The sequence below is a fragment of the Stigmatopora argus genome, chromosome 10 (genome assembly GCF_051989625.1).
Source record: "Stigmatopora argus isolate UIUO_Sarg chromosome 10, RoL_Sarg_1.0, whole genome shotgun sequence".
Classification (NCBI taxonomy): Eukaryota; Metazoa; Chordata; class Actinopteri; order Syngnathiformes; family Syngnathidae; genus Stigmatopora; species Stigmatopora argus.
Genome location: NC_135396.1, coordinates 1,605,976 through 1,629,458, shown reverse-complemented (window position 1 = coordinate 1,629,458; position 23,483 = coordinate 1,605,976). Strand labels below are relative to the sequence as shown.

General features: G+C 40.9%; 1 long non-coding RNA gene across 1 annotated transcript in view; it reads right to left on the bottom strand.

The window, feature by feature from the left end:
- LOC144084031 (uncharacterized) overlaps positions 1 to 23,483 on the bottom strand; it is a 67,947-nt gene that overhangs the window by 3,728 nt on the left and 40,736 nt on the right. The window contains exon 4 of the long non-coding RNA XR_013303700.1: positions 9,719 to 9,767. This is a non-coding gene — a long non-coding RNA (uncharacterized LOC144084031). The remainder of the gene's footprint in view (positions 1 to 9,718; positions 9,768 to 23,483) is intronic.

Sequence of the window (23,483 nt, the reverse complement as noted above, 5' to 3'; positions counted from 1 at the left end):
AGGACGCTATTTACGTTTTTTTGTTTCCAAGGAAGGACATCTAGAAGAATAAAAGACTATTTATGAATCGATAAAAAAAGGGACTACCTGATACCTAGCCTACGGGAGTGATTTTTTTTTTTACGGCCAAAAAAACTACACGGGACACACTAAAACGCCCCCTGGTGGCACGACGAGGAGGAGGAGGAGGATGCAGCTGGCACGGTCGATACTTTGTCAAACAAGGCGAACCATTCTGCAGTTTGTGTTAACATCGTATTATTATTAAGATTATTATTATTACTTACAGAGGCTGGCCTCGTTATAGTTCAACACCAACCCTCCCAAAAAAATAAAAATAAAATGAGGGGATTCCTATCCAAAATGTTTGCATGACGCTGACCTATATGACCTTTTCTTTTTTTTTTTAGTTTTTTTTTTCTTTTTTCCCCCCAATTAAATTTGGGTAAAGGTGAAACATTTTGAACACAAATGTGAGATCATAATATATGTTTTTTTTTAGTTTTTTTTTTTTTTTTGCTGTGTGGTGTTAGATCTCCTTTTAAAGGGGATTCTTATGTTATATATATAACAATATATAACAAAAAAATGACTGTAAAATACGGTACGGGCACATGTAAAATATGTTTATACACAGGAAACATTCATTATTTTTTGTTTTTGTATTTGACCTCATTTGTAAGCCATTTTTTTTAATATTCCTGAAAGTTAATTCATCTGAGGCACAGGTTTCATATAAAAAAAGATTTAAAAAAAATAGCCATGCCAATCTTTTCCATCTCATGTGAAACGTGACTCCACCAAACCAAAATGTTTTTTTTTTTCCCGTTGCTATAATAAATGAACTAAAAGTTCTTTACGAGTTGACGCTTTTATCGGATCAGGAGGGGCTCTTTGTTCCAAACATTATTTATTGGTAAAGAATTGTTCTTAAATAATTCATGAGCCTTTTGATAACGTCAACGGTGACAGGTCCGTTTAGCGAGCAACGTTGCTTGTTCTCCTGCCAAACTCATAAATGATGCATGCTTTTTGGTTATGGAACATTTTGAAGAGGTTTTCCGATCATTTTGTCCACACTTACACCAGAAAACAACGCGGCGATAGCAGATTAACTCAAGTTTGGCTCTTAATTCTTTGTTATTTTCGAAAAAAAACCTCTTTCATTTGGCGATGGAGCCCTAATTGTTGAATTGGCGGTGGTCAAAGGGGGCTTGACGGCCATTTTGGGGATGACAAGGACTTTGCGTGAAATCTTGATGAAGGCCCACGCCTGGCAGATTCATTTCCTGACATCTTAATTGCGTCTTATTGTGTGGGTAGGAAGGGAGATCGCCTTACGATCGGCAAATATCCGCACGCGACAATGGTGTCCTGAGCTATTAATTAATAGCCGACTCACTTTGACTCCGCACACGCAAGTGTGTGTGTGTGTGTGTGTGTGTGTGTTGGTGTTGAGGGGGCCGAGATCTAGACGCCAAATCTATTGACTTATTGATCGCCGGTAATGGAGGAGACGGAACTGGGAAACTGAACTGATGGTGGTGGGAGCGTTTCCCTGCCCCACTTCAGAAGATGTACAATATTTAAAGAGCCTTTTTTTCACCCGTACAATAATTTCAGACTATTTTCATAGTTTGGCTGGGTCTAAAATTCAAGTGGGACTTGGATATGTTTTTGTTTTTTCTCTTTGGCCACCAAAACCTGTTTTTGGGTTTGTGATTTTAAAAAAAAAAGCCCTTTGAAAAATGAAAAATATATTTATATCTCTGCTTCGTTGCGAATTCTTTAGCTTATAATGCGAAAAATACGGTAAGTGAAAGCATTTAAATTTTTTTAAATGGCAAACCAGGAGTGCCATATTTATGATTATGGTTTATAGCAAGGGTGTCAGACTCGGGGTGGTTTGCGGGCCGCTTTAAAGTCAACTTGATTTTACGTGGGCCGGACCATTTTAGATATAATATTTAGATTTTTTTTAATAAATTGATTAAAAGAACTGGATTAAAAGCCTTGAATATTCAGTTTTTTTATAGATCTAAAACAATGTTAATTTTAACTTTTTTAAATATATTTTTAGATTTTACCAAAGGATTTTTGAACTAAAAACCCAGAAAAATGGATTAAAAAATTACAATTATTGATTTAAAATGGGGAAAATCAGGAAATGTAATATACATCTAAACTCTTCATTTGAATTTGATCCTAAAACAGAAAGTCGGCACTCATGATTTACTTTCCCGGGCCACACAAAATGATGTGGCGGGCCAGATTTGGCCCCCGGGCCACCACTTTGACACGTGGTTTATAGTAAGAATAATTCCATGATCACTCAACCCCAATAATTATCGATCCAGACCAAAAATTCTGTACTATCGTACCTAATATTGAGACCATATATGAATTCCGGCCCTATAGTGATTAGCACATTTCTTAGCCTAGCCATCACTTTTCCCCCAAAACCACTTAAAAGCCACCCAAAACTGTCTCTAACTTGCCCAGGACTTTTTCAAAACCCCAATAAATAAAGCTACTTATCAACACGCCGTCCATAAATCACATGACATGGATTAAATCTATTCCAAAAATGCTGCCATATCGAATAAAAGAGCAAAAATAAGTATCTAGCCAATCTAAAAACCTGATCACCATGACATCTTCTCCCTCCAACGACCCTCACCAAGGCTTCTTTCTGCCGAGGAGCGTTCTGGATGCTATCAGGCCGCCCCGAGGTGTTGTGTGGGAGGGAGACCAGGACCCTGGAGACATGGAGACGGGGACACACAAGGGTCTCGCTGATTAGACCCACAGACCGTCCCGCTTCCCTCTCAACACACCCTTAAGACACACATTGTACCAGCGCACACACCTAGTCAGACGGGAGCCAACCGGCCTAACGCTTTGTCTTGGTTCTCCACTGTTGTTATCACATCTACTTAAAATGCATCAAATCCAACATGGGAAATTGCCCATACTATCTCCCCTCCACACACCCACACATTTACGTCTGAGTCGCAAACAGCACTCCTTCATATCAACTGGTGGCGTTTTGTTGCTATATTTACCTCAGCACGGCCCCTGAGACAAATGCGCAATGCGCTCTGGTTCCCCCCCCCCCCCCCCCCCACACCGGACCCCCAACCCCCTCCCCCCTTTTTTTGAATCAAATTAGAGCTTGTTAAACACTCTCGCACTGACAGCCAACAGAACAGATTGTAAATACGCCGTTTCTACGCGTTGGAGGATGTGCACGCATTGTCTTTTTTATTTCGTGTATTGGCCGCATGTAATGAATTCTGCAAAGATTGTCGTGTCAGTAATTTTTAATGATCCTCTAAGGGGGGATGATCGGCCGTGGAATATTTTTACGTACACTAGGTAAATAGTGGAGTTAAAAGAAAATGTTATTTCAGTCCCGAGAAAAATTAAGTGATGGGATGAATTCATGAATATGTGAGATATTGTCTAGATTCGGAAGCTATGTTTTTACTTTTTAAGCAGAATCTAGAATGTCAGCAAACGACATGCAGCAGTTTATCAGATCAAAATTTCCCCCAAAAAAGGATGATCATCCAATTATCATTTTACAGTCAAACTAAACAAAAAACAAACGCAATGTGTATCTAACCAAAATGTGTTTTTTTACATTCTTAAAATGTGTGCTAGTAAAAGCTAGCTGGGTATTAAAAAAATGGCATGAACAAACTTAAAAAAAAATCATGAAGCATGCACCATAAAAAAAACAAAAAACAAAATTTGCATCATGAACCATGCATAATAAACAAAGTACAAAATAAATAAATAAAAAACTAGCATCATGAACCATGCACCATAAACCAAAAACAATTTTAAAAAATGCATCATGAAACATGCACCATAAACAAACTAAAAAAATAAAATAAAATAAAAACTAGCATCATGAACCATGCATAATAAACAAATTAAAAAAAAATAGCATCATGAACCATGCACCATAAACAAACTAAAAAAATAAAATGAAAAAAATAAAAAACTAGCATCACGAACGATGCACCATAAACAAAAAAAAAAAAAATGGCATCAATGTAAAGAAAGCTTTTACACAAACAGGAATACTAATCCTTTTTTTTGTAATTTAACAGTGGCACCAGAATGAACCGAAATTATAGCGCGTATACAGAAAACGTGTAAAAACACAGTCGTTGTTTAGCTACACTGAGGCTGGTGAATGGAATCTCATTAGATTCCAAAAGGTTTTGTCTAAAGAGGCATCTCGCGAGCTTCCGTCTTGCGCCGCAGTCGAAACGACGGCCGACAGAGAAAAAAACCCGACATCAAAGACATCAAAAGACAGGCAAAGTGCTGAAAATCCCTCCCGTAGCACTCTGGCGAGCAATTAGGACGCCGCGTTATGGCATGCGTACGGGCACGGGGAGCTGACCGCAGCACTCGGTGTGGGTTGCGGTCGGCGGGCGACCGCTCGGTGCGCGCGAGCCGGTCGCTTACGCCGTGTATTTGATTTCACCGGAGGATGAAAAGTTAGCGTTTGCAGATTTGAACCCTGCCGCGACTCGAGAAGCCGAATAAAAACGTCAAAGTAGCAACAAACGCTAACACAGAAATGAACAAGCCTAATGCTTTTATTCTTTTTAGTGGCCTTGGGGTGATCGAACATTTTTTTCGTGCGTTAGCCACGCATTTTGTGGTTGTTAGTTCTCTCCCGGCCATGGCTGGTTCCACGTAACCAAGTGGATAACCGAATTTACTCGCATATAAGCCGCATCCCTGTATAAGCCGCACCCTTAAAATTGTCTTGAAATTGTTGAATTTGACCATTTCTCTGGTATAAGGCGCCCCCTGATTCACAATTTTAGATTAGATTAGTTAACTTTATTCATCCCGTATTCGGGAAACTTCATTGTCACAGTAGCAAGAGGGTGACCAACCAAACTGGAGCTAAAATGTCAACACAAACCTCAAATAGCAGATTTTTATGACTTAACAATGTGACAAATTCAAATCTGTTTTCACAACTAAAACTGATCTGCAACCTGTTTGGCTAAAAATAATAATAATGCAAGCACTGAAAAGCATAAGAAGAACTGTGTATTGTGTTTACAGTTTAAATAGCACGATCTACCACTGCTTGCGTGGGTTTTCTCTGGGTACCCCTCTCACACCAGTATACTGGTTGAACACTACATTCTCCATTAGTACGATTTTACGATTTTTTTTCTCTAGTTGCAGGTGTAGCCCACCCCACCCCACAATTCGCTCCGACACCCCCGCGTCTTTGAAGTAAAAAAGGTGGCATATTGAGCGAATGAATGAATGACTGTTCAATTTGGTAAAGCTCAATGTACAAAGCAATACAATGCCATAGAGCACATGTGTCAAAGTGGCGGCCTGGGGGCCAAATCTGGCCCGTTGCATCATTTTGTGTGGCCCGGGAAAGTAAATCATGAGTGCCGACTTTCTGTTTTAGGATCAAATTAAAATGAAGAGTATAGATGTATATTAAATTTCCTGATTTCCCCCCTTTTAAATCAATAATTGTCATTTTTTAATCCATTTTTTCTGTTTTTAGTTCAAAAATCATTTTGTAAAATCTATAAATATATTAAAAAAAAGCTCAAATAAACATTGTTTTAGATCTATAAAAAAAGTAATATCCAGGGCTTTTAATCCAGTTCTTGTAATACATTTATTTAAAAAAATCTAAATATTATATCTAAAATGGTCCGGCCCACATGAAGTCTAGTTGACCTTAACACGGCCCGCGAACCAACCAGAGTCTGACACCCTTGCCATAGATTCCCGTTGTGTTTAACCACTGGTGACATTTGTTTTGCTCTTTTCTGGGGGCGCTAAACAAATGAATGGCATTTTGTTTCATTTTAATCCGTTCGTTATTAACAGACAACCTTTCCACGTGCTCTAACGCATCGGAAAACCCAGCCACAGTTTCCAATAAGTACATCAGTCATGGGTGAACTGTAATTGTTACACTTTAAGGTGTCCCTTCGCTGTAAATCTACGTTTGTGTCATGTCCAAAAATCAATACATCTTATTTAGGTGGGAAATGCTATAACTGCGGTTGATATACGTTGGCAATTGCCTTTGGTGGACGAGTCCGACGGGCAGGATTTTATGGCAGCTACTTAAGCGCATTGAGCAAATATTAGCTGTACTTAGCAATGAAAGTGGCCACAACTATCGGCATGTGTCAGGCGTTTATTACGATGAAGTCGAAGGGATTTGTGCGGGTGAAACCTCGAGGGCTGAGCTCGATATGTGGGAATATTTCACGTCAACTGCTCTGTGGTGCCCACTTGAGTTTATGGAAGGTCCGGTTACATGCAGATCAGACGGCTGGAATCTCTTATTGATTTTTTTTTTTTTGCCCTCATTTCCTGCCTGCAAAAGTCTGTCTGTCCAATCTGCTGCTCGGTAAGAGCAGACGGCAGAATAATAAGAACAAATGCAAAGAAAGGGAAATGTAATATCGGAAAACAACTATGTAAGTAGTTTTTTTTAAAATAATTTTAATGCTCCTCTAATAATGTTTTTGCCATTTTTGTTGGATTTTATTGTGGGAATTTGACAAACTAATTATTGTAAACATTTAGGAAAACAATGTAATCTCATAACATTACCTAACAACAAATTATTTTTAATATTAAAAATACTCTACTTCGGCAAAATTAGAAATGCTTACATTTTCTAAGCTTATAGCATTTTGATTTGAGAATTTATTCTTGTAATGTTACAAAATTATGAGTGTAACATTACAGCATGTCCTTTATTTTAGTAAGATTATTCTCATCACATTTTACATTTTTTTAACGCAAAATTGCTATTTCATTCTTTGATTTTTCTGGTATTACGACTGTGCGCATGAATTTTGTCGCACGCTAACCACTCGTCGTTATAAACCATTTTTAAATGATATTGAACTGAGCATGTTGTCCTTCTCTAACCCTTTCTGTCTAAGTGAACAGCTGTCATCTTCATCCTAATTGCTCTTAATATTCTTTCCTTCTTATCTGGCAACCTCTCATAAACATTCTTAGTAGTCATTATCGTCTCATATGTACAAACAAACGGACCACGTACTAGCAACAAATGAAAGTAACGTCTAATAAATTATCTAAAAAGTTTTCCGAGTGCCTTTCAATACTTCTGTGAGCTAGCGGGACACGTGCTAGAGTTCGAGAACTTTCCATGTAAGTAATATAATTTTAAAGCAGGGAAGTGCTCCCATTTCCCAAGAGTCAAAGTACGTTGGGCCTACGTGGGTTTTCTCCGGGTACTCCGCTTTCCTCCCACATTCCAAAAACATGCATGGTAGGCTGATTGGACACTCTAAATTGCCCCTAGCTACGAGTGATTGGTTGTTTGTCTCATTGTGCCCGGCGATTGGCTGGCCACGGATTCAGGGTGTCCCGAAGTCAGCTGGGATAGGCTCCAGCACCCCCCGCGACCCTTTTGAGGATAAAGCAGTTCAGAAAATGAATGAATGAATGCATAATTAAGTAGGGGTGGCCCGAATCGGCCATGAATCGGTGGCCAGCCAATCACAGGGCACAAGGAGACGGATAACCAATCATAGCTAGGATCAATTTACAGTTTTCAAACAGCTAGCCTACCATGCATGTTTTTGGGATATGGGAGGAAACCAGAGTACCCGGAGAAAACCCATGCAAGCCCAAAGGGAGAACATGCAAACTCCAAACAGTGATGACCCAGCAGGGATCGAACCCGGGATCCCAGAACTGCGAGGCAGACCATGGCCGACACAACATATTAATGTTGTGACACTTATTTTTTCATTATTGACTTATTTTTGATTGTTTATTAATGATTTATTGATTAGGTATTTATCTGTTAGTTTGATGTTGTTATTTGTGCACTTTGTGGTAAAGCTTTAAATCTCATTATATTTGTATACTGACAATAAAAAAACATTTAATTCAATTGAATAAGCACGCCTGAACACATATTACAATAAAAATATTTTTCTTCTACATTTGCCAGACTAAAAACATCCTAAAATCTCAAGCCTGTGAGCCAATAACTGGACTTTGGCAGCGTGGGAGAAGATAAAGTGGAGCTGAGAAGGCCGCCGATGATACGAGCCGAGAGTGCGCTATGTTGGACAGACTTGTCTGGGATGAGTGCGTCAGAGTGAGCACTTTGCTGCTCTAAAGCACCTTTAAGAGACGGACCCTTATCTTAATAGTGATAGACGTGCCCTTTCAGGAGGGTCGCGTGCATCCCACTCGGCCTCGGTGGGAGTTTGAGGCAAGTTGGAAAGAGCGCGGTGGAACGGAGTGTGGAAATAAGGGGCCAGATGCTGCAAATGAGGAAAACGACTTAATGGCTTTCACCAGTTCTTGGAACAAAGCCAGACCTGCCTGACCCCAAAAGAGCGTTTGCCTGGCCTCGATTGACGGCAGGTAAAAGATGGGAGCGTGTACAAGGTTGCGTCTGACAGTTGTTTGCCGGAAGACGGGCTGGAGACATATTGGCCGTAAAGACGAGGTCGTCAATCCGGAGTTAAACACGTCTTCATTTTTTATCCATGTGAAAGTGCAGAGAAAACTAAATATGTGAGAAAATGTTAGGGAACTATTTTTGGCTTGGACTTTGTACTTGTTGGTGGAGGAATATTGCAAAACTGTAGAGATATTTTATTCCAAATTTGGCTTAAAATTATATCCACCAATATAAAATGACCAAAACCCTACAGAGATTTTTTTCTTCCTTGTTACTTCCTTTATACTTTGACTTTCTACTTGTTTGTGAAGGATTATTACAAAACTGTCGAGATATTTTATTCCAAATTTCGCTCGCAATTAAAATGATATCCACAAATGACCAAAACCCTACAGAGATTTTTTTTCGTTTTTCTTCCTTGTTACGGAGTACTCAAACACCCAAACGCGACTCTATTCCCTTTGTACTTGTTTATGGATATAATATTACAAAACCAGAGCTATTTTATTCCAAATTTGGCTTAAAATGCATATCCACCGATATAAAATGACCAAAACCCTACAGATTTTTTTTTCTTCCTTGTTACTTCCTTTATACTTTGGCTTCCTACTCGTTTGTGAAGGAATATTACAAAACTGCCGAGATATTTTATTCCAAATTTGCCTCACAATTAAAATGATACCCAAAAATGACCAAAACCCTACAGAGATTTTTTCGTTTTTCGTCCTTGTTACGGAGTACTCAGACACCCAAACGCGACTCCTTTCCCTTTGTACTTTGACTTTGTACTTGTTTATGGAAGAATATTACAAAACCAGAGCTATTTTATTCAAAATTTGGCTCGCAATTAAAATGATATCCACAAATGACCAAAACCCTACAGAGATTATTATATTCTTCTCCCTTGTTACGGAGTACTCGAACACCCAAACACGACCCCATTCCCCGCGTCTTCCCGCCGTCCTCAGACTTTACGAGGTGTAATTGCACGCGGCGTGGCGCTGCTCGCGTCGACACTTTTTTCCTATTAATCCCGTTTGTTTACCTCATTGCCCAAAAGCCATCTCTCTTTCTAGGAGTGGGCCGGATAAGTACCGCGTGGCCTATCCGACTGCTACTAAAGCGCCCATGCAAATGTAATATATCTTGATGAGATTTTCCTCCGGGAGATATTTACAATCCCGACACTGGCGGTGATTTTCCTTCGCTACAATTGGAAATAATTGCACGTCGACAAACCTCGTCGTCCATCGGCTCCGGAGAAGTCCCGAAGTCCCGTGGATTGGCTCTACGGACACAGAAAGGAGACCAATCGTAAAAAAAAGTATGGTCGCGGCAGCTTCTTATAAGCGCACGTACGGGACGGGCCAAAATGGAAGACGACACTTTAAATGACATTATTATAAAATGCAATACTCTGGCAATGATCCTTTATTAAATTAGGCCCCGCGATCCAAGATGAATTCCCGGCTTCCCTAATCCATCAAGAGGGGAATATTAAAAGATAGGCCTCCGCCGGCATTAGAAGCTCACTCCGTCTCGACTTTCATTATTCTGCATTAGGTGGCTGCTGGGGGAGAGCCTCTTAATGAGAATTACAATGATTCACTGGCCCCGGCCCCACTTCTGACAAGTCAAATATTAACTCCTCAGTCACAGCTGTCGGAATTAAAATACTTGGGAGCGCCGGACGCGCTAAATTAAATTGGCCTTTTATGTTCTTTACTCGGCTGACCCCCGCGGGGCTCCTCCACTGAAGCGAGGGGACGACGACGGCGGCGGCGGTGGCGCCGCTCTCACCAAAAAACATGTGTCGGTCCCCCCCTCGTGTCGTCGTTTTCTGTTTGTCGACACCGGAGCTCGCTTTCTTGGCAGACAACTTCTCGGGTGCCGTTTGTTCGAGGGCCAATCGGCGGATAGCTGTCTGATTTTGAAGAACATGGCGACTTGGTGCCAACGTAACCAAGGATGCTTTTTAAAGAGAGCCGCCCCGCCGTAGTTTTAGAAAAAGTCACTAAACGTAATCTCACTACCACGAGGTACCCGGATATTTCGTCGGCGGACAGTTCGTCGCCGGACACTTCGTCGCCGGACACTTCGTCCCCGGACGGTTCGTTGAACGGACAATTCGTCGCTGGACATTTCGTCGACGGACAATTTTCGTTTTATGTATTGCCTTTTATTTTAATGTCAAAGTTCCTTTAAAAAATATGAAGTAAAAACTGTCTCTCATGATTATAATTTTGAGAGGGAGAGAGATTAGCTGGTTGATAATAATTATTTATGCAACAAAACAATCGTTCGCGAGGTTGATGTTAGGTTAACCCTAACCTCTAACCCTAACCTTAACCACTAACCTTAACCACTAACCTTAACCACTAACCTTAACCACTAACCTTAACCACTAACCTTAACCACTAACCTTAACCACTAACCTTAACCACTATCCACTAACCCTAATTCTAACCATTAACCTTACGAGTTGTCCGTCGACGAAATGTTCAGCGACAAAACGCCGGCGACGAAATGTCATGTCATGTCCGGTCATGCTACCACGATCATGACAATATAATATTGTCAGGTTGCAGATATGTACAGAGAAGTCACAATTTCAAAAGTTGTCATCTGCAGATACCATGTATACATAGAGATGAAATAGTGTTATTGGGTAATAGATGCAATTTTGCGGCTAAAATCCAGCGGCTAAAAATGGACAAAAATACATTGTAATTCCAGGAAAACCATTATAGCCATTTCATCAACACCCGTACCATTTTATCGCGACATCATTAATATCCATTATCAGTGCACGTGTATCCATTTTTCCGTTTCATCGCAATCTCCCAGTTCTAAGAAATCTGCTACTTCAATACCTTCGGCAGCCATTTTTCACATCAAATTAATATCACATGGTCTTGTCCATCCTTTTTAACCTTGATAAACGCCAATGTACGATCTGTATCTGACACGAAACAAACAAAAAACAATCCAACTGTTGCCCCATTATGCCATATTTCCATCCTCACGCTATAAAATCTCAAACACTTAAGCCTCCAAATCACAACACGCCAATATGAAGTCACGTTAGCTTCCAATGTACAGTTCGGCCCCCGAGGTCATGAGCGCGAACGGGGAGCTCCTCTCGCTCCTCTCCCGGGTCGCCGCCATCTTTGTCTTTCCCCCGCCAGCATTTTCACTCCACCGGTGTTTGCCAGAGCGGCGCCGAATCCCGTTTCGCGCTCGCTACAAAGCATCGATTTGGCTGTTAAACTGAAAACGGGCTAGAAAAACACAACTGGCGGTGACCCCGCCGTCTGTCAAATCGCTGTATTTAAAAACCAACCCAAAAAAAGCCAACATATAAAAAAAACACCCGCACATATAGACGCCCGAGGACGTCACCTCTCCCCTTTCAAAAGTCAAGTGAATGAATAAAGAAGTGGATGAGCCTGATAAAGAAAGACAAAAAGCGGCCAATGGAAGACGGCGGAGGCTTAATTCAGTGGGCAGATGGGTCCCGGTGTCAATTTATGCCATATTCTGATCCGCACCAGTGAAACCAGAGCTTTATCCCGGCCCAAAACAAGCGACCTTTGACCCCCCTCGCGCGAGAAGCCATCTCACTCGTCCGTTTTTGGCGCGCACTTTTATTTGGACTCCGCCCGACTTTAAGACTCCGCACTGGAGGTCACGCATTTAGCATACGGAAGTCCACGCGAGTCAGGCATCTCGTCTTTGCCGCTCCCGCATTTGAAATCGAAACGATAAAATTTAAAAACATATTTGACCGAGGGTGAGTAAAAAGGTTATCAATTACCGTGGAGAAAGCAATTACTTCCCGTTCAAAAGCGCGATCCGTTTGGTGCGGATTCTCGCGGTTGCCTTCGGGATGAAAAAAAAAAGATACCCCTTATTATGTAAGGCATTTGAATGAAGCACCGCTCTGACCTCAAGATTGAATATCCAACGTTTTCGCGGATCTCATTATGTGCTCGTAATTAGCTTCAAGTGCGAGGCGCTTGTCTGGGAATGGACGACGATGCTCCGACGGGGATGCGCATCGACGGCCTGATTTAGGGGACGCCGTTTTACCGTTAAATAAGCCACGTGAAGGACTGTTGCATGGTACCCGGACATTTCGTCGACGGACAATTCGTCGCCGGACACTTCGTCGAACAGACATGTCGCCGGACGATATGTCGAATGGATATTTAGTCGAAGAGCATTTTTGTCGAACGGTTGCTTCCTCGCAAACGATTGTTTTGTTACATAAATAATTTGTTGAAAGCGATCAACCAGGCAATCTCTCTCTCTCAAAATTATAATCACCCGAACCTTAACCCCTAACCTTCACCACCAACCTTCACCACCAACCTTCACCACCAACCTTCACCACCAACCTTCACCACCAACCTTCACCACCAACCTTCACCACCAACCTTCACCACCAACCTTCACCACCAACCTTCACCACCAACCTTCACCACCAACCTTCACCACCAACCTTCACCACCAACCTTCACCACCAACCTTCACCACCAACCTTCACCACCAACCTTCACCACCAACCTTCACCACCAACCTTCACCACCAACCTTCACCACCAACCTTCACCACCAACCTTCACCACCAACCTTCACCACCAACCTTCACCACCAACCTTCACCACCAACCTTCACCACCAACCTTCACCACCAACCTTCACCACCAACCTTCACCACCAACCTTCACCACCAACCTTCACCACCAACCTTCACCACCAACCTTCACCACCAACCTTCACCACCAACCTTCACCACCAACCTTCACCACCAACCTTCACCACCAACCTTCACCACCAACCTTCACCACCAACCTTCACCACCAACCTTCACCACCAACCTTAACCACCAACCTTCACCACCAACCTTAACCACCAACCTTAACCACCAACCTTAACCACCAACCTTAACCACCAACCTTAACCACCAACCTTAACCACCAACCTTAACCACCAACCTTAACCACCAACCTTAACCACCAACCTTAACCACCAACCTTAACCACCAACCTTAACCACCAACCTTAACCACCAACCTTAACCACCAACCTTAACCACCAACCTTAACCACCAAACCTTAACCACCAACCTTAACCACTAACCTTAACCACTATCCCCTAACCCTAATTCTAACCACTAACCTTAACCACTATCCCCTTGCCTGCGACGAATTGTCAGTCGACGAACTGTCCGTCGACGAAATGTCCGTCGACGAAATGTCCCGTCGACGAACTGTCCGGTCGACACACAATCAGGTAGAAGGCAAGTATCATTATCTCCCACAAGTGCGGCTCCGCCCATTGTGGCTTTGGCCTTTTTAAAAGCCATCCTTCCATCCATATTGATCAGTTATTCTTCTGTCTTTCAGAGGGAATCTTCCAAAGCTCTATTTCTTCCCCGGCGTGACTCCACCAAGCGTCCAGCCGCTCCTCTATTGATCCCCCGCGGTGATTGGTGGAGCGGTAATTTGAGACGGACGTTGACAGATGAGCGCAAACTGTTTTTCTTTAGCGGCGGGCGGCTGATGATGAAGTCGCAATGTGAGTGACACAGTCAGAAAAGGGACCACGCCGGCCAATAGAGTGTCACGTAGACTGCTAACCTTTACAGAAAACGGGGAAAGGAGGGGAGAAGATTCCAGGACAGGCTTCTAGATACGTAGTATGTGCTAACATGGAAGTAGACTGGAACGAGACAAAGTGGCTACAACGACGAAACGTGTGTCCTTTTCAAAGGAGTTGTGATAGAAATAATAAACAGCGATATGTTACATGATTTTTTTTAGGGAGCATCATTTTTTGAAGTAGGAGGTTTGACGGTCAAAATGGATTGGAAATACTTGTAATGGTTAAAATCCTCATTTTAACTCCAAGCTGAAACTTTAAATGGGCAAATGTAGCATGTTTTATGTCATAAAAAGTTCATTTTTCCCATTATTAAGATTTATTAGTTACCAAAATTTGTCAAAACTGGCTCCTGCTCTTTAATAGAGAACAGACAGCACTGCCAATGGTTGAAATCTTCATTTTAACTCCAAGCTGAGACTTTAAATAGGCACATGTAGCATGTTTTATGTCGTAAAAAGTTCATTTTTCCCATTATTAAGATTTATTGGTAACCAAAATTTGGCAGAACTGGCTCCTGCTCATTAATATAAAACAGACAGCACTGCCAATGGTTAAAATCATCATTTTAACTCCAAGCTGAAACTTGAAATGCGCACATGTAGTGTTTTATTCCATAAAAAAGTTCATTTTCCCAATTTTTACAATGTATTGGTTACCTAAATTTGGCAAAACTTCATTGATAGACAACAGACTAATGTATATTTAACTTTTTGGGGGGTGAATGAAGGACGCCAACTCTCCTCTGTTGGATTTGATGTGTGCTGAATGCGCAGAATACAATAATAAAAAAAAAGAATGGTCTGTGGGCCTAAACCTTCTGGAGGGGTTGTCTATTTTTAAAACAGCTGGCGCCGAATGTGTTTATGTTGCTGAGAGCCTCTTGGGAGCCTCACTGTCTATCCTTTTGTCTTTATTTATTTATTTTTATCCATTTTAGATGGATGCATCACTGCTTTACCCATTTTTGACCATATGGAATGTTTGACTATATTTAGTGCATTACAACAGCAACAATATAAAAAGGCTACGCACTCATCAATTGTGATGAAGTATATGTAGCAGAACAATCAATTTCCCAAAAATATATCTATGTAAAAGACAACCTAGATCACAGGTGTCAAAGTGGCGGCCCGGGGGCCAAATCTGGCCCGCTGCATCATTTTGTGTGGCCCGGGAAAGTAAATGATGAGTGCCGACTCTCTGTTTTAGGATCAAATTAAAATGATAGATATAGATGTATATTATATTTCCTGATTTTCCCCCTTTTAAATCAATAATTTCAAATTTTTAATCCATTTTTCTGTGTTTTTAGTTCAAAAATCATTTTGTAAAATCTAAAAATTTATTAAAAAAAGCTCAAATACACATTGTTTTAGATCTATAAAAAAACGTAATATTCAGGGCTTTTAATCCAGTTCTTTTAATCCATTTATTTAAAAAAAACCTAAATATTATATCTAAAATGGTCGAGAAATCAAGTTAACGTTAAAGCGGCCCGCGTCCGACACCCCTGATCTAGATAATTTTAGTCTGCTGTAAATTTGGCATTCCTCCCACATGCTCCACATCAAGTATTTCCTCCGCAACCATTTGCGATTACATCCTGGAAAGGCCGTTTTAGCCGCATTCCCGTCGCCGTAATCGTATGCATATTGGGTTTTAATAAAAGTGTCGAATATCATCAGACGGTGATCAGCGGGCCGCTTCCACTCTTTGACAAGTCAATCTCTCATTGCCACTTTCTCTGCTAATGCTATTATTAAACGCACCCGCACGGGAGAAAAACAAAGGCCGACAGCTAAATTTCAATGTTTTTCCCCCCCTTTTCTATATAAATATATATACCGTATTTCCACGACTATAAGGCGCACCGCATTATAAGGCGCACCCTCAATGAATGACAAATTATTATTTTTTTTCCATATATAAAGCACACTTGATTATAAGGCGCCGTCTATTTTGCAGAAAATTTAAGACTTTTAAGTGCGCCTTATAGTCGTGAAAATACGGTATATCAACGTTGTTTCCCCTTCCTTATTTAGCCCCCCTTTGATTTAATAACACATGCAATACGCGTGGCATACGGGCGGGAAAACGTTGACGCCAGCGGTGCGAACTGGGGACATTTTGATTAATATTTTCCATTTATTCAGCGAGCTTTGAGCTAAAATTAGATGGCCACCTCTTCCCTCAGCAGGACAGCAGTGACTTTGGTTTCTCAGCCAGGCCAGTGCAAGAAATACACACACACCCGCACCCACACACACACACACCCGCACACACCCACACACACACACTCGAGAGTGGGAAGGGAGGGCTGGCTGGCTCGGGAGTAATTTCAGCGGATTGTGAGCGGACAGTAGCTCCGCTGGGAGAGCTGGCAATCATGGGGGAAACAATGTTTACATCGATCAGCTGTCAAGAAGATTTATGGCCTCATTTTGCTGTAATGGAGAATTAGTGGGGAGATTATCAGCGACTCAACACCGCCGCTTGTTACCCGTGTCCAGGCCGGGCCATTTGTCTCTTCCCCCCCCCGGAACGGCCCCGAACGCTTGTGACAGCGGCGGCGCTTTGCCCTAATTCAATCACGGGAAAATGTTGGAATTAATTTGTTACAAGGAAATTTAAATATCTTCCGGGTCGGACGCCACGGCCGCCCGAGAAAGCCATACGCTGTCGTCGGCGGGAGAAAGAGGAGAAGGGGAAGAGAGGAAGGAACGCTGATTTATAGCGTCGGGAACGCTATCGATCCGCTTCGATCGGAGGGCTGCGCGTCCGGGGTTTAATGGGTCATAATTTCCAATTTAAAGCTCCTTTTCAAGATCACGGCTGGAAGGAGAGCGGGGAATGCGACGGGTCGGGGCCACGTCGTCGAGGCCCCACGCCCGGGTTGAACCTTACCGCCGTGAGGGCGGATTTATTGGCGATAGCGTTTTCTATTTGATAGGAAGGAAGATGCGAAAATGGGTTCGGACAAACAGGATGGAGCAGGAAATTTAACATTTGTTTCATGTTTTTATTTTTTAATTTTATTTTTTGCACCTTGCAAACTAGGACGTAAAAAAGAAACAGTTTTTTGCAGAGGGATAAAAAGAAGGCAGCAGGAGATGGAGATAACGAGACAAAAGAAAGTTACCCAAACGCTACAAAGAGAAAAGATGACAAAGCGGATGTTGTCCAAATAAGTGATAATTTCAGACTCGTTGGCATTCTGCCGTGATTAATTCATTAGTTTTCTGTTACTGATTAAAATCATGTTCATCTATTAGATTAGTATTGTTCATTCATTTTCCGTATTGCTTATCCTCGCGAGGCTCGTGGAGGGTGCTGGAGCCCATCCCAGCTAAACACAGCCAATCGCAGGGCACAAGGAGACAAAGAACAACCAATCATAGGCAACTTATAGCCTACTCTGCATGTTTTTGTGATGTGGGAGGAAACCAAAGTACCCGGAGAAAACCCACGCTGGCCCTGGGGAGAATATGCAATCTCTACACAGGAAAGTCCAAACCTGGGATTGAACCAATCACAGAACTCCGAGGCCGGCCAACACGCTAAACCACTCGACCACTATATATTAACATTGTATCATTGATTATACCACGTGTCAAAGTGGCGGCCCGGGGGCCAAATCTGGCCCACCGCATCATTTTGTGCGGCCCGGGAAAGTAAATCATGAGTGCCTACTTTCTGTTTTAGGATCAAATTAAAGTGAAGAGTATAGATGCATATTACATTTACTGATTTTCCCCTTTTTAAATCAATAATTGTCATTTTTAACCCATTTTTTCTGTGTTTTTAGTTCAAAAATCATTTTATAAAATCTAAAAATATATATTTTTAAAAAGCTCAAATAAACATTGTTTTAGATCTATAAAAAACTGAATATTCAGGGCTTTTAATCCAGTTCTTTTAATCCATTTATTTAAAAAAATCTAAATATTATATCCACAATGGTCCGGCCCACATGAAATCGAGTTGACGTTAACGCGGCCCGCGAACCAACCCGAGTCTGACACCCTTGGATTATACTTTAAGTACCACTTTGCATTATTAACCATCTTAAAATTAAAGTTGAAATTACCAATGGTAGATTTCATGGTTGAATTCAAGTTCATTTTTAGCATTTATCATTTTTCCCAAGCCGTTGGCATCCCGTCGCTAACATGCTCCGGTCACACTAATGTTACAAAAGTGGAGTGCTGGTCACCAATGATCTGCCCAAAGCAAACAAACAAACATAAATTTAGACATTTGAATATTTCGGTGCAGCACGGAAATTTTTGTCAGCGGGATACGCCATTGGCCCCTAACCGCCACCTAGCTCGACCCCCGAGAACTGCTGTCAGCTGGCCGACCTATTGATCTATTGATCAAGCCAGCCGCCGGCTGCTAAACAGTCCTCAATGAGGCTAGCGAGTTTAAAAGGAAATGGCGAGATAACTATCACATGTAGCGGTCACAGGACACGTGGTGTGTTGCTGATACCAAGATGGATTTGATTTCACACAACATTTAGAGGTGAGATGAGGCCAAAATAAAATACAAAGTTGCTGGAAAAGAGTCCAGAGGATGATTTCATCAGAATATATTTACATATATTTTTGCCAATTCACTAAATAAGTTAGACATAAAGAGCCAACATTTTAAACTAACGTCAGAAGCAGCATAAAAAAAATCCAATCTACGAAATTATTTTTTAAATATAATTGATTTTTATTTTTAATCCAATCTACTAAATTATTTTTCTAAATATAATTTATTTGTTTTTAATCCAATCTACTAAATTATTTTTTAAATATCATTTATTTGTTTTTAATCCAATCTTCTAAATGATTTTTTAAATATAATTTCTTATTTGCGGCTCGAGAGCCACGTGTTCGCCATCCTTGCACTAAACCACATGTGTCAAAGTGGCGGCCCGGGGGCCAAATCTGGCCCGCCGCATCATTTTGTGTGGCCCGGGAAAGTAAATCATGAGTGCCGACTTTCTGTTTTAGGATCAAATTAAAATGATAGATGTATAGTAATAAATTTCCTGATTTTCCCCCTTTTAAATCAATAATTGTCATTTTTTAATCCATTTTTTCAGTTTTTAGTTCAAAAATCATTTTGTAAAATCTAAAAATATATTAAAAAAAGCTAAAATAAACATTGTTTTAGATCTCTTGCCTGAGAAAATGCAACCGTAAAACGTCAAAGGCCGTCCGTAAGTGAACTTTTTGGGCCAAAAATAAAGTGTTCACACGAGATCTATTTGGCACGAACGTGACCTGCGAACCCAAATAATTTTACAACCAACCCCAGCTTCAGCCTACATCGCTCTGTTTATTACCATCTGAAGGCTTCCCCAATTCTGCTCTCATTTCCAATTCCTCCAGCCTACAAGACACTGTCTGTTCCAAACCACTGACGTTTACGTGAAACACTTTTACAAATTAGCGAACAGGCGGACTCTCCTCCCAAAAAAAAGAAAGAAAAAAAATCGGATGCGTACACATTAGCATGAGTTAATTGATGCCTAATTACTTTCTGCTGCCATGCATAAATTTGGGCTGCCTTCCCTTTCTGCGCCGCCAGAGACCAGAGACCGGGGTGATGATTTCCACGCCTGCCATAAATAAATAAATGAATAAACATCGAGATGGGCCAGAGCGAAGCGGCTCTGGCAGAGTCGCCAGGTGGGCAGGGTTAAAGACCAACTAGCTAGCTGTGCACACACACTTCTCTACACACACAGTGGGAGCAGGTGCTAATACAAATGATCTTTGAAACTCCAAAAGAGGCGGCGAGGTGGCGAAGCGGCGCGGCGTCGACATCCGTCCAAAAAAAAAGCACACGCGTGGTTATTTATTCTACCGGAGCAACGCACTTAGATCCTGTGGCAAGCGGATGATGATGATGGCGGCGTATCGGCCTCTCTCGCCTAATTTGCTGTAATTGGTGGCTTATTAGGTGAAGCGGGTCAGAGTCGCGGGGAGCAGGCAGCCGGGCCACCGGGCCGTCGGGTTAATGACAGCGAGGAAGATGCAGATAGACGTCGAAAAAAGGCATCGGGCATGTGAACGCAACTGAAAATGGCAGTTTTACAACCGCTGGACTTTGAGAAGTCGTTCAATGGAACGCTGTTTAGCAATCGATGACAAAACTGGGTATTTTTTTTAGCAATGGTTTGAAATGGGAACTATCCACTTGTTGCATTTTTCAGCAATAAATTATTTGGGAAAAAAGCACCCAAAATATTAGTTTGTGGGTGCTTTATCACACTTAAGCTTTTCAATTTTTTTTTTTTTTTTTTACAGTAAACAGTGCTTCCTTACATTGCAAATTTTAATCATTAAATAATCATGTGACACTATCACAAATCATATCTGCTTTTGAAATGAATGGACATGCCATAAAGCAGCTCAGTGTCATGTAATAAGAAAACTAGCACTCAAAACATGTCATAAAATGACATTAACAACCCACTAACTTATGTTTGCTTCCTTACTTAACCCATTATTGTCATTTTTTGACACATTTTGTGCTAGCCTTAAATTAGTCGCATTGCAATTTGCTTTATGTATAAACGTCAACTAGAATTGACAATTTAAAAAAAAAAGCAGACTCCAGAGCCGCCGAAATGTAGCACGTGTTATCAAATGTATTATCAACAACGACAACAACAAAAACAACAAAAATGAACTAATGCCATATTAAATTACCGTATTTTCACGACTACAAGGCGCACTTAAAAGTCTTAAATTTTCTCCAAAATAGACAGGGTGCCTTATAATCCAGTGTACTTTATATGGAAAAAAATTCAAATGTGTCATTCATTGAGGGTGCGCCTTATAATGCGGTGCGCCTTATAGTCATGAAAATATGATACTATTTTCCCCTTTTTCCAACTCCATTCTGCATATAGAACACTCACTTCCACTCTCATTAACTTCATTTAGCCATAAAAAGTATTCACCCTCCAGTATTTTTCTTAAATAAAATTCGCAATTTAAATCTGGACTAAACTTTATGACCCTTTCTAGAACCACAGAAAAAAATGACGTTCAACCACATTTTTACGACAAAGCCAGAAGCTCACACTTACCAAAAATATCACGACTTTATGAATAACTAAGATTCAAGGGCTCCCACTATTAATCAGCCAACAGGTATGTACATACATATATATATAAACACTTTAAATGCATACATGCAATATGCAGAGCCCAACTTTTCATTGCACATTGATCATTGAATGGCTGACACACACACACAAACACATGCACATACACACACATGCTCATGTAAGAAAATATGAGCCAGTTGTACTTTGCAGGCTGCTATTAATTTCTCTCTAAATGACCACAAAATGTATTTTAGTGAGGACATGGCAGCATGAAACTGATAGCCGGTCGCTAATAGGAAGCGTAGACCATGAGACTGCACTTAGCATGCAAGCTGATGAAAAAAAAAAGAAATAAATAAAGAAATACACCTCTTTCATTGGCATTACGATGGATTTTAAGAGTGTAACAGCAACTAAATGAATGAAATTGAGCTCTTCTGGTTAAATAATCTTCATTTTGCCGACATCGGCGCGTTTTTCCCATCATAACGTGGGAATAATGACTCACTAATTTAGATTGTGTTTCATCAATTGTGTCTTTGCGAGGACTCAAAGCACCGCCAGGCATTGTGGGTAATTATCAGCTGCCACTTTCCCCCGACGTAATCGCCTCCTTTTGACAGCTGAGTTATTAAATTGTCTCCCCTACCTGATAAACATATTAATTTATTTCAAGATAGATAATTTCATCAATGGCGGATTGATATGGTATATTCGGCAGCGATGGCCTCTCCTTTTTAATTATACAAATATCACAGTTGTCAGAACACTGACAGCTTTTTCGGATTTTCTTCCTGGAAGTTTTTATTAAAACGGCAGCGCGGGTGCGTCTTAAGATAAAAAATCATTTTAAAAGCTTTGTTTTATTTTCAAGTGTCTCTGATTTATAACATTACTCGGCTTTCCGTGGAAGATAAAAATATTTTACGCCACATTTTTTCAAGTTGATGGATGGCATTTTTAAGGGACATTAAACCTTCAAGCGTGTCCTCCATCTTGGGGTCGGTGAATTGAAATTGAGGGAAGAACAGGGAGAATGGAATATATGTATTGACAGTATATTATATTATAGTATTGATTTGATCCAAGTCTTTTATAGTTAGTTATTATGTTAAACTTTTCTGTCAAGCTAAACCTGAGACATAGAAACTTTGCATGTTGCACCCACCAGGAGCAGCACCATGTCCATTGAGTTAAAGTAAAAACATCTTTAAAAATTGTTATTTCTTAAAATATTTTTTTAATTTTGTCATTGATATATGCATACAACCATTATGACATGGTGTTATTTTTCTTATATTGTATTGAATTGAATTAAGGTAAAACTTTTTTTATATCATTTCTTAACATTCTTTTTTAATTTGATTTATGTATAAAACCAATATGACATGTTCTTTTTCTTTGTAAATAAAACAATGGACATTTTTTCTGTAAACCTCACTCAGTCAGTTATATGATTGAAAACATAGAAAAACTGCAGGTAAAGCCGAAATGCTAACATAAAAAAAAACATGATAAAAGTACAGTATAGTACTATTTCCTCTAAAGTTTTTCAGTTTTCCTGTCCTATAGATTTGGGGAGTGAGTGCAAGCTGTGCGTGATGACCCCCCGCTAAGAATGTACGCACAGCTGTGCTGATATTGTCCTGATGCCTCAAATAATGTTCCACGACAAAAAGGATATCTGGGATGTCCTCACTTGTGTTTATACAGTTCATCATCAATGTTAGTTTTTCAATTTTGCACATTCTTTTTGGAAATAGTTGGTCGGAGAGTCCCGTTTTTTTGAGTGGGACACATACCTGTCAACCTCTGCCGATAACTGCCCTTATAAATGATTATGATTCCCCTTACAAACCCCCCAAAAACCTTACAAACACCGTACGAGTCGTTTGAAAAAGCAGCCACAAGCGTGGACAAACGTCGATACGATTGGGAAGAGCCCAGTTTGAGGACGTTTTGTTGGGGGTGACTCTTTCAGACCAGGCTTGTGATTGACAGGACCTCATCAGCGGAGCTAGCTCCCCTAAGACCGTCCACCACGAAACCCCCTCGCCAACAACAAGCCGTGACGGGACACGCCGACACCTCGCGTTGTTATTTTATTTCTTTTTTTGTCCACTTTCTTTCCTTGGCGGTCCCTCCGGTAAAAAAGGCCTTCCGTCAAATGGAAAACTTTCGGCGTATGGCAACTCGACAAAAGGACAGTCAAGTTGCAAATGA